This window comes from Alligator sinensis, unplaced genomic scaffold (genome assembly GCF_000455745.1).
Source record: "Alligator sinensis unplaced genomic scaffold, ASM45574v1 scaffold240_1, whole genome shotgun sequence".
NCBI classification, from domain to species: domain Eukaryota; kingdom Metazoa; phylum Chordata; order Crocodylia; family Alligatoridae; genus Alligator; species Alligator sinensis.
Window position 1 is genome coordinate 959,953 of NW_005841902.1, and position 12,074 is coordinate 972,026.

Sequence of the window (12,074 nt, forward strand, 5' to 3'; positions counted from 1 at the left end):
CTCCTTCTTCAGGCTGGGCTGTCCTTGTGGGTGCCACATGGTTTGGTGGTCCACAGCTTCCCCCGCCCTCTTCTTCCCCTCCCCCCGACAAGCCTAGTTTAAAGCCCGCCGGAGGAGATCCGCCAGCCTAGAAGAAAACACATGCTTACCTTTGGGGGACAGGTAAAGCCCATCCCAACTGAGCATGTCCCTTGTCGTAATGTGCAGGTCGTTGTCCAGGAAGCCGAAGCCTGCCTCGAGACACCACTGCCGAAGCCACCAGTTGGTCTCTCTGATGCAGTTCTCATGCCGTCTTCCACGTCCGTTCACTGGTAGGATGGAAGAGAATACCACCTGTGCACTGAACTCCCTCAGCATATTTACTTGTAACACTTCAAGATAATTTCTTCTGTAGTAGCTACATCCAGAAGTGCCAAAGGCTTTTTAAACATAGACCTTTAATAGATGCAGAATAGCATTAAAAGTAATTTAGCGGTGCAGACAAGGCATGGCCATTATGAAAAAAAGTGAAGGAGAGGGAGATCAAGAGGATGCGTTTAGCTATGGACATGGAGATATGAAACAATAGTATAAAAGGACTAACCACTCAGGAGTGTTATCTGCCCACTCCTAACCCACAGTAAGTAAAGCTAGTCCTCAGTACCAGTAATTTACCCCTGAATGAAACAGGGATACAATTACTAAGGTTAAGTATAACTTATTGGGGGTCAAGAGACAACAGACGAGATTACACCAGATTCAGCTGGGCTGCTTTAGTCTCCCCTACCACCGCCTTTTTACATCTGTTATGCCCTACATCTGTAAGAAGATTACAAAGACAACTCAGAGAAAATAACATCTAGGAGTAAACATTGTCTAATTCAATATTTCCAGCAGAGGAATAAAATGCTGCCAAAGCTACTTCAGTAAAGTGCTGTGCTATGTCCTCCTTCCGGATGAGCATAGACTCTTGTTGACATACAATATTACCAGCTCATGATGGGCATCACAAATGTTGACCAATACTTAAATAAATACATTTATATTCATTCAACATAAGAAAGATGTGACAAGTAATTAGCCATGTTAATCTGAAGTCAGGCAAAAGTAAGGCAAGGTGACACCTTGAGACCAACTGGTTCAGAGAGGCATCAGTGACTGCCTATGAAAGTCTGTGCTTCTCTAAACCAGTTACTCTATAAAGGCATCTTTACACATGCTCCGGGATGAGGCACTTTAATTAAAGCAGCTCTCAGGAGTGTCTCTAAATAAAACTCCTGCAGCATCCCATGTATTCAGTGTCCTGCACTTCAAAATGGCAATGGGAGTGCTTTAACTAAACCTTGTTTGACCAGCTTTAGTTAAAGCACCCCCACCACTATTTTGAAGGCCCGGAATGCTAAATACATGTGACACCAAGGCTGCTGGTTTATTAATTGAGTCTCCTCTGACATGTTAGAATTAGAACACGTCAGAGCAGGCATCAGGCATGTGTATGGGTGCCCTAAGAGTACCTTAGATGTGCTCCGATGCATTCTAATAAGAACACGCTGGAGCTGGAGTGTTCTAATTAGAACACTTCCGTATGCCTCACTGTTACACGTATTAAGTGCCCCACATTTCAAAATGGCCATGGGGGTGCTTTAACTAAAACTCATAGAACAGTTTTAGTTAAAGCACCCCCACAGCCATTTTGAAATGCAAAACACTTAATACATGTGACAGTGAGCCATTTTAATTGGAGCAGATCTCTGGGAACTGCTCTAATTAAAATGCCCCCTATCTTCCCCCCCAGCACATCGATAGACACACAGTGATGCTACTCTGCCCTGACTTCTGCATAAGAGATAAGAAGTTGGTGCTGAAACAAATGCAGTTATACCTAACAAGAGCTCCCAATGTGATCCTTGGGTGCATAAGCAGGGGAATATCTAGGAGGATTATGTGGTGGAGTTAACTCATACTCAAAAGTAGGGAGAATTTTACTGGAAGGCGACATCCAGTTTTGTCACTCAGTTCAAAATGGATGATGAAGAACTGAAGAGGGTCTGGAAAAAAAAGCTATAGAAATGATTCAAGATCTGAGAAACATGACTCAGAATAAAACACTTAAGGTCAGTCTATTTTAGAGATGGTTTGGTCACAGTCTACAAATATCTACATGGGAAAGAGGCTGTTGATAGTGTAGGGATCTATATTCCAGAAGACAATGGAATAATGAAATCCAACACCTGAAAGCTGAAGCCAACACTAGAAATAGTACACACATATTTACTGGGGTGTAGGTTGTAGCCATGTTGGTCTAAGGACATAGGCAGACAAGGTTCTTTGGGTGAATCTGATATCTTTTATTAGACCAACTTAAATAGTTGGAAAATAATTATTAAGCAAGCTTTCCAGTTCAAAAACCCTTCATCAGGCTAAGGAAGTTTCTTAGCCTGACGAAGAGTTTTTGAACCGGAAAGCTTGCTTAATAATTGTTTTCCAACTATTTAAGTTGGTCTAATAAAAGATATCAGATTCACCCAAAGAACCTTGTCCACACATTTACTGTGAGTTTAACTAAGCATAATTAGGGTAGGGTGAACAGGGCACCAGCCCCAGGCACCAGCTCTAAGGGGCTGCTAGAATTGCCCCCTGGGAGTCTTTGCCACAATAGGCACAGCCCTGAGCTCAATATGTATATATGGGTGTGGAGGAAGGAGCAATTGGGGGACCAGGGTTGGTTCCCAGGGAACCTGACCATTGGGTTGCTGCCACTGGAGTGGAGCTGATATTGCTACAGCAGCAGCAACAGCAGTGGCAGAGGCAGCAGCAGCCGAGGAAGGTAAACTTTCCCTTCCTCTTCCTCCTTTCCCTGCCCTTTCCCATCTACAATGGTCAACATACCCTTATGCCCACCCCAGGCACTCAATGAGCTCACTACACCTCTGTTAACTAATTATTGTAATAACTCACCTAATGTTATGGTGGATTCTTCGTCACTTCAGGTGTTTAAAGCTAGATCTTACGCTTTCTAAAATTATTTTTAACTCAAACAGAAGTTGTGGGCTTGCTATAGGAATCATGAGAGTCGCCTGTGTCATAACCAAATGAGTTGAGTGCCTATGTCACAGTGGAAGGTTTCATTGATTTGATGTCCATAACGCTGTGGTGTTTCCCGCCACAGTGGAATTTTCCGCCGCGGTAGAAAACCCCGGTGCAGTAAAAGTTCCCGCCAGCTTTATGCAAACACACACACCACCGTTGGCCAGTTCTAAATTATTCATATTTGGTGACTAGTGATTGGCTTGTTAGTCATATAAAAGTTAAAGCAGTTTCCGCCCAAGTCGGAGAACTCCACGCACATCTCGGAGTGAACTTGGCAGACTGATCACCCACCAATGACTCCCCATCACACGACCCTCCTGACGTACCCCCGACCCCGGTACCGCCGTAAGCCAGTTACAGAAATTTCTTCTCGTCTCATCTCGTTTCTCTCGCGTCTTTGAGAGTGTCTTTTCTGCGTTTGTAACTGCAACTAAGCTAGTCAACTCTTCCTACGCTGTATACACTGGCGGGGGAAGTAAACAATCTCTTTGTTCAACCAGAACGCTTCAGTGCCTAATTCCGCTCCATCGGTAAAAGTACCCGCCTGCCGTTTCTGGGCTACTGGCCACAGCCCGGGATACCACTCGACTGCCACAGCCCGAAGATAGATAATTCTACATCTCTTAAATGAAGACTTTGATTTTACTAAGTTTGGTTTCTTTTTGACTGAAAACAAAAACCATGAAAGAGAATGAGGCTATGGAGCCCGGAAGCCCTGAAAGGCAGAGTTACCAAAAAGCTGTCCTGGTGTACTGAATGGGAGTCAACAGTATCAGAGTTTGAGAGCCAAGACTCTCTGGGCTTTAAAGCTCCCAGATCCCCATCAAACCACCTGTCAGGCTAAAGGGAAATTGAGAGCCCACAATCCCCAGTAGAGCTATGGCTCCCAGGACTCCCAGCTTCTCGTGAGATTGCCTGGTTGTTTAAGAGAACCAAGAATGAGGAGTCCCAGCCCATAGTTCACTAGGCAGACTGTGGAGGTGTCTGGAGATGAGCAGATTGGAAGTCAGGCTTTTTGTCTCTTCATTGCCCTCCCCAATGGACTGCTGAAATGCCAAGTACCTGGGAGCCCAGGCTACTAAGGGTTCAGGTGGGTATGTTGACAGGAAACCAGAGAAGTTTCGCTTATACCTTCATCCAAAGCAAACCACTTCCAAAAACACTTTGATTTTGATTAATTAGCTTTCACCAATAGAATAAATATTCTGCCAAAGATCTTTTGACCAGCTCAAGAAATAACTGGGTGAAGATCAAAGGCCACTGTTATTGAGGAGGTCAGACTAGATGAACATAATGATTTTTTATGACCTTTGACCGTACTTTTAGATATATCAACTTCCATTAAAGTTGCATAATTGAGTCCAAAGAGTCCCTCCGCATCATTATAAGGTACAGAGTTCTGCAGCCACTCAACAGGACCACTGAAACCACTGGGACTTCATATGATTAATAGATTCTGTCTGCAGAGAGCTCATTTCATGGTGGAGCCTAAATCAAGAGGGTCTCCATTCCTATTATTTCAATAACTCTGGTATAAACATGGTTAAGGCTAGAGAAGAATCCAAGCTATAGTATATGCTTGAATCTTGTAGGGAACTTTAAAAGCAAATATTCTGCTATCACAGGAGCATAGGACAGTAGGCAAGGAACAGACATCATGAGGTTGTCTAGTACAGCCCATTGATCAAGGCAGGATCATGAAGACTAAGAATCTCCTCTCACAAAAAGGTGTATTGCTTCTTTATAATCCTTGGGTCCTGTACACTGATGGTGTATGCAGTTCTATGCATGCAGAAAAAGACAAGGTCAGAATAATTTTGTAAAGGTCTTGAGCTTGCTACTCAATACCAAAGCATCAAGGAGAATCTGTAATTATTCAGCAGGGTTGCCTGGAGTGACTTCAGTTTCAAATCTCTCAGTCATGAGGTTGGTGAACTTCCAGCGCCACTGCCACCATTTATACACACAGAAGTCAGATTGACTAATGCACAGAAAGTCCTGGGATGTATCAAATCTGGGAATGTGCATTTCAGTGGGAAATAAAGCTGGAATTCTTCCTGGCGTGTTAACAATAGAAGATCATCTAGTATTTGCAGAAAGGCTGCTCATAAATTGGAGCTCTAAGCTAAGAATACAAAAAAAAAAACCTCTCTCAAGCCAATGATCTGGCATAGTTCCAATACAAACAATGCTAGAGCAGGCTTTGAAGAAACAGCTGCTAAAGATGCTGCAATTGAAATAACATAGGATTCCAAAGACAAAACAAAAATGTATAGGTATTGTACAAAGCAGCTTATCAATTCATTACAAACAATACAATTAAAAGCACAAACATGAATTGCTCACAATATCATTGGAATAAAAATGATGTGTACTATAGTGGTGCCTAAGGCCCTGTCTGAGATCAGATGTACTGTACTGATCTTAGATGCATAGCAACAGACATTTGCTGCCCTGAAGAGTTGACAATATCAGTCTAATGTTGGGGCGGGTGTTTTTAAAGCACCTCTCACAACTGAAAACTCAAAATAAGAAATGCCTTAGAATGCATCCACTTTGGACCAGGTCACGTTCATTTGACTTGATGGCGCCACAGTCAATCTCAAAACATCACATTACCACATGTGTGGATCACAATGGAACAGGCAGCTCATTTTCACCGTAACAGTATAGCAACTGTAGACCACCAGGTGGCACCACTGAAGTTAATAGATTAATCTACTCCTAACCTTCCACTTGGATTCAAGGGCAAAAGTAAATTTCATAATAATGAATGACATTTGGAACCTAACATCACTAATAAAATCCACATGGTAAAAGCGTATCATAACCAAGCATTTCAATAAAAGGAGAACATTTGCTGAATGCAATCAGAGAAAGATGAGAACATTATTATGCACTCTTTAAGCTATGAGTTGTATTTCTGTGTTTACCAAGGCTGAGCATATTGTCAGCGCTTAGCAAATAAATACCATCCTGATGTTTACTATAGAATCAATGTAAAAGATTCTCTCTCAGGCAATTAAGGATAGGAAAATCTTTGGCTAGTTAAAATGAGTATACACAAGATTAGATATAAACTATCACAGCAAACAATTATGAACAGTAATGCAGTATTTTTCCAAGAGTTTTCTACATCATCATTCCATTCATGTATTAAAATCAAACTTGGAGAGAATGAATAAGCATGAATACACCCACTGCAGGAGTAGGAGTGCCATTGTGCAGACTTACAGAAAGAGAAATAATTGCCTTTAATCTCACCATTCTATCAAACAGATTGAGGAACCCTCTGACTAGGTTAACAGTGTCAAAAAGACAAATTATACTGTGCCAGTGTGCATGGGTCCTGAGGTGTTGAATACTAATTTTAAAGGAGCTTTATCAGATACCCTGATGAGAAGAAATAACTAGAGCTTGTTACTTTTCAAAGTTAAATGTTTTACCTGGTTCTTGGCAGTTATAGCTTGACAGACTGCAACGATGTGCATAAAAAATATGTTTGGACATACTTGTTTTAAAAAACCTGCTGTTTAACAGAAATATTCAGCTCTTGAAATACCTCACAGTGGATTTCTGAAGACCTAGGAAGCAGACAATTGTATTTTGATGCTGATATCATTTGAGATCACGATAAAAAGGAACATGAAGCTAAGTTAATTAAAGCCCTTCAAAGAATTCAACCCTACAGATTGATGTTAAGAAGGAAATGTGTCAGTGTATGTAATGACATTCCCAAGAGATAAATTTGTTGTCTGCTGCATTTATTGTTTTCCCTTAACACTTTTATGCACTGACCTTGATGTTCTACATATGTGATTATCTGCACCACAATAAAATACTGCTTTTAATAAGTCAAAATATATTGAAAAATGTTCTCTGGCACATGCAAAAATTACCTGGACTCCACTAGCGTGTTATTCTGCTCCTGAATACTAATGAGCACTGCTGCTACAACATAAAATTGAAGAGCTGCCTACATATTAGAAGCTATGGAAAAACAACTCTGCTTATAATAGTTTTCTGAGGAATTGAATGTTCACAGGGCCTCGTGTTTTGATTATGGCAGCATTCCTCCATCCAGTAAGTGGTCTCAGTGAAATGCCAGAATAGTCTGTGGAGTACTAGAATCATGCTGCTAGACCTCAGGTCTACCCTGTCTCTTCAACTGTGCATCCTTGTGACCACCTGAAACTCTCTCTACACTGAAGGCTTATGGCATGTTGTACTATGTATTGTTGCTCAACACCCCCAACACCATACTTAAATCGCTCAAGTATAGGGCTAGGAGCACAATGAACATATATTGGTATGCACATCTCGGGGTGTGAGAAAAATGTGTGCTGATCTGTGAGCTCTGTTGCTGCATTCTGACGATTTCCCATACCCACATATTCCTGCTGTTCTGCCATTCACTTCCACCCACTCCCTTTGCATCTGAAACTATTTCCCAATCTGCATACATTTCCACATTCACTTCCACATAGCCCATGGCAGCTTCTGAACAGCTCAGCCAGTGATGCCAGGGGCAATATTCCAACCACCATTAGCTGAACAGAGGAGCTCTATGGCTAGGGCGAGACATTGCACATAAACTGGTTTAAACGATCAGAAAGTGGTTTAAACCTGTAACAGGACATAAGTTCAGTGCACATAAACCAGTTTCAAAATGGCTAAAATGGACTTAAGATAAACCTGGTTGAATGTAGTATCAGACTTAACAGTTTTGGGTCAAACTGGTTTATGCAATGTCTGTCCCAGACCCTTCCTGGTTTAAGGTAAACCAGAGTCCCACAGCATCCCAAATGCTTTGCAGCCCTGGGCTGTGCTGTCTGCTCCAGGGAACAGGGCTGGCCCTGCCCTCTGCTCCCTAGCCAGAGCCCTGCCAGAGGCAGCAGGCACAGCAGGGTCTACCTGGCTTCCTGCTTCTTCCCCCTTCCCTCCCCCTCGCTGCTCAAGCAGGGATCGCCCCCTCCCTCCCCTCTCCCACAGTATGGATCCCAGCCCCATGGACTCTAGGCATGTGGTATGCTAGCTACTGTTGAGAGGTGTCTGTGTGTGTCTCCAATTTCACTGGGACAGGCAGAAAGAACAGTGTCAATTTAGAGCTAATCAACAGGTCAGGTGGTAATGTTCATCCATTCCTTCCTTGGAAAAAGCTGTTTAAGAAGAGCTTGAACTAATGAGAGGGGCTTTTGATTCGTTGATGGGCTGATAAACACTGTGATAAACCCTGCTGGCTCCCTCGCCTGTCAGATTTGCAGACAGTATGAAGATGCAAGAAGAGGGAGATTGAAAAGCTCAGTATCATCAATAGATGCATGCACTGTACACACCTGTTTGCCTCAGAGTGCTAGCTGGGGGATGGCAACACTCCCCCCACTTGAGCAGCAAGCAGGGAAAAGCCTTGGATTGTGCAGGCATGATGAGGGTTTAAACCCCTCCCTAATCAGAGCATCCTGCTGGGGCCTAGCCATGCCCCACCCCTCAGCTCAGCACTATGGAAAGGAAGGAAGGGCTGCTCTGGGGTCCTCCCACCCCCCCCCGGCTTATAGCCTGAGCCACTGCAGGCATGTGCCTGCATTTCCTCAATCCAGAGGAAATGTCTGTGCATTGCAAAATGATTCAATCTAGGCAGGTTAGACTAACCTGCAAAGATTGAATAAATTCAGGGTCAGGCTTTTTTGAATGTCTGTCCCTAGTCTATGGGGGAGGCACTAGAGTAGTCTACAATAAAACAGTACCAGAGTCCCAGGAACAGCCTGAACAGCTGGAAACAGGGGCCAGCCTGAGCAAGATTTGGGTTAATTTTGTGAGGATCAGTTTAAGGAAGCAGTCCCTTCCACTCTCTTCCCACATGATCAAAGATGGATTCCAAGTGGCCAAAAGAGGTACTACTAGTAATTTTTTGTAACTCTCTTGGCAATTATTCTACAAACTACAACGAGCATAAGTGGATCTTTTGCTAATATTGAATATTTATGCTTCCAGTCATACTGGAAGCATGATACAGATTTATACCTGAACTGGCATTACAGCAGTGACCTAACGGGTATGGATTTTAAATCCCAGTGGCTATAATTATGTGTTAAAGAACCTTGTGGAGCTCAGTGTTTTGTGTTTCAGTTCTGTCTGTTCTGACATAAGGATAGGGGATGGGGGGGATGAAGAGAGGAGACTAAATCTCCTCTGCTGTCAGAAAGTCTCTGCATCCTAATTTGGCACCTTCTTCATAGTAGTCTGAATTTCTCCCCCTCTCCTCATCTCCCCCTCCCCCCGTACCCTCCTGGCAGGTTATGCTTGAGAGCTTTTCATTCAGAAGAAACTCATGATGGTCTGTGAGCTTCCTAGGCAGAGCTAACTCCCAATAGCTACCCCTGTAGCTAGCCAGCCCTCTCCATTTTTTATATGTTCTTCACTCACTAAGCAACACAAATTCTCCTTTGCATAGACAGATGGAATTCCACCTGTTGCCAGGAAAATTTGTTCTCTTACAATCTGGGATCTCCAAATTGCTAATATCTTCCCAGGCATCCCTGGCAGATATTACTGTAAAATATTAAGATAATGTAGTGGTAAAAAAAATCATGTTGTATAATGTTAGAATTAGTTGTGGTAAATCCAATATTTTAACCAGAATACTCCTTTGTTAAGGAGCATCAGATCAGAATTAAAACTTACCAGGTTAGATATCCTTGTTAACTTATTTGAGAAAGTGTAGCTTTTCTCTCCTTTTTTTTCCCCACTCTCTTCATCCCCCTCCCTCCCTCTTTCTCCCCCTCTTCTTTTCTCCCTTCCACTACCTGTCCCCCTCTCAGCCAGTAACTTACAATCAGGAATCTTATTTATCTGACCGTTAACCAACACAGGAAGATTAAAAGGGTAAGGTATAGGACATTCAGTGTTCTGTATTTTGCACATATTAGGACTATTTCCATTTGCTATATTTATAACCATCAAAGAGTTCTGCTCATTCTAGTTTTATTCTTTTTTTTTTTTTTTTTTTACATGCTTTTGGCATTGTCAATAAATTGGTTCTGATGCAGATAAATTTGACGTGAAAATCCTTGGGAAAGTAGTAAAATAGAAAGTTGTATGCAAAGCTCTTTCACTAAAGTATCAGTCCCTCAAAATCACATACGCTATTACCAGATTCATGACCCCAAATCATCCAATAACAGTTAAAATCACACACACACACCACAAAAGTATGCAATGTTACAATCCCTTATCACAGTGACATTTCTATAGTCCTCAACTAAGTCACCCTGTAATGCCAAGTTGTGGGCACACAAGGCATTCCTTATTTCCTTGATCTCAAGTCCAATAATGAAAAGGGCACTTTCTGGCTACTTGTATTGGGAACCATGGCAGAAGTTTCTTCAGCTGACACCCTGCAAAAATTCTCACCAATTGGCACAGTAATAAAGATGAGATTGGCATCTGAACAGTTTTGTAGGCATCACTGTCCTACCAACAGCCTGCAAAGTACATATTCCACCGATATACCCTCAGCCTGCCAAGTATATATACTGCAACAGTTCAGTTTATAATTAAACCTTTTTTAGCCCCTCAGAGGTTGGAGTAAAGTTTTATTACTTGTTGCAAAAGATTGTAAAAAGGGCCTATAAACACTGGTGGACAATATAACAGGGAACCCTTGCCCCCTGTTACTAAGAAGGTTGGGGCAGGCAGGTACAGAGAACTCAGAGCTGGAAATGACAATAAGTACTAGCTAGACAGGTGGACTGAGCCAAGAACTAAAAAAGGCCAGACTGTTAACGATGCAATTAGGAACACCTAGCCCTTAGGTGTAGGTGATCCCATCACATGACCAGAAGAATGCTGGTCTTGGGCATATAAACCCAGACCATGTAAAGGGTAGTCTGGTGCTGGCAGCAGGAGGACAGGGAACTCCCAGGAGAGAGCTGGCTGTAGTGAGGAGGCAAGCTAGCATGAGAGAGGTACTTGGGGGGGGGTGGGAGGGACAGAAGCAAGTCAATCTGAAAAGCAGGGCTGGAGCACTGATGGGGTTTGTGTAAGTTAGGGCTTGTTACTCCACTGTTTTGTGTTGGAGTTTTCTACTGGAGGACTAGATGATAGCTATAGGGGAAAAAGAGGCCATAGGTGGAGGTGCCTGACTCCCCACTATTGGCAACAGGAGCTAGCCCCAAGCTAGAGAGGCAATGGCTGTCAGGGTGCAACTGGAGCCCTAGGAGGGGCTACTGCCAAGTCAGGGCTAATGCCTGGGAGCTGAGGTCTTAGACAGTGGACTAAGGCTAAGGGTGTGGCTAGAGAAAAAGGGGGCCAAGGCCAAGATGGCTGAAGCTCCAACAGGTGCCTTGAATCCTGAGGGGTGCTCCTTTGAAGGGGAAGCACTCAAGGGGGGAGCACAGACCCCAGGCATGGGATGGACCTAGCCAAGAAGGCAGAGCTGACCATCAAGGGAACCAGCAAGGCTACTCCCAGTCCTAGGGACTGCCTCCCCACAACCTAAAAGATAACAGCAAAGTCATGGCAGGAAAGAGACTGGAGGTGAGGTGGGGTCAGGAAAGAGCTGGCAGGTGGGTTGGACCCCAAATGGTAGGTAAACCCCTGAGGGCTGCTACTTGTCCAAACACATACATGCTGGAGCTCTCTCCAGCATCAAGGTACCATGCACCTATTGGATATATCACACACTGATGTTCACGAACCTGCCTCTCTGATCAGCCAAAGCTGGAAAATTAATTAAAGTTTCCTTTGAGGTTAAAGTGTTCACTTGCCCTTTTGGTAGGCAAACATTGGGCACATGAGTACCACAGATGGTTCCACTGCAGGTTGGAATGCCATCCTTGGAAAGCCAGCTATTATTTCAGGCACCTAAATTAGATTTGCTAACTCTGGGTAAGCCTCAGTATTAACTGCCTCACAGACTTCCACGAACCAAGCACTGACAGTTTACTTGCCAACCCAAAAAATGGAACTATAGAAGTTAGGGTAGCCAGTTTCCCTCCAACTGTAGA